The 529-nt window shown below is 61.4% G+C and overlaps 1 protein-coding gene across 1 annotated transcript in view; it reads right to left on the bottom strand.

Annotated features, from left to right (window-relative positions):
* Positions 1-363: 363 nt before the first annotated feature.
* The window catches only part of ADAT3 (adenosine deaminase tRNA specific 3), a 4,578-nt gene continuing 4,412 nt past the window's right edge, over positions 364-529 (bottom strand). The window contains exon 5 of the mRNA XM_039700544.1: positions 364-529. The gene's annotated coding sequence lies outside the window, so the exon portion shown is untranslated.

Genomic DNA, 529 nt, shown 5'->3' with positions numbered 1-529 from the left:
GGGCCGCGGGGACAGCGCCATGGCACCGCCGGGTGTCACCGCGGGAGTTGTCACCCGGCCTGGGGACACCGACCGCGGGGGTGGCACTGGGAGGGACTGGGAGGGCCACCTATGGGGAGGTGACACGCGTGTCCCCACCGCCGAGGCGTCACCCCCGGGGACATCCGGGGGGGAGGAGTTTGGGGTTTTTTGGGGGTTTTTCTTTTCCTGGAATTGATTCCCCAAATGTCCCAAAGCCACCGGGAGGTGCCACCACCGGGAGCTGCCACCACCCGGAGGTGCCACCACCAGGAGGTGCCATCAAGAAGTGTCACCAAAACCGAAAGAAAAACAACAACAAAAAAACCCCAGCCAAAATCTCTCAAAAAATAATTTTAATTGTCGATTTTAGTCACCGATTCCCATCGTTCCCATCACTCCCAGTGCTCCCAGTTTGCCCAGTTAAGGGGAGCACCCACGCCCGGTAGCGGTGGTTGAGCCGGGGGTGCCCGTGCAGCCCCCAGCGCGTGCCCAGTGTCACACCAGTGTC

Source organism: Passer montanus, unplaced genomic scaffold, assembly GCF_014805655.1.
Source record: "Passer montanus isolate IOZ18808 unplaced genomic scaffold, ASM1480565v1 scaffold1419, whole genome shotgun sequence".
NCBI lineage: Eukaryota > Metazoa > Chordata > Aves > Passeriformes > Passeridae > Passer > Passer montanus.
Note: the sequence above shows the minus strand (reverse complement) of the source record. Positions and strands in the feature narration are given on the sequence as shown.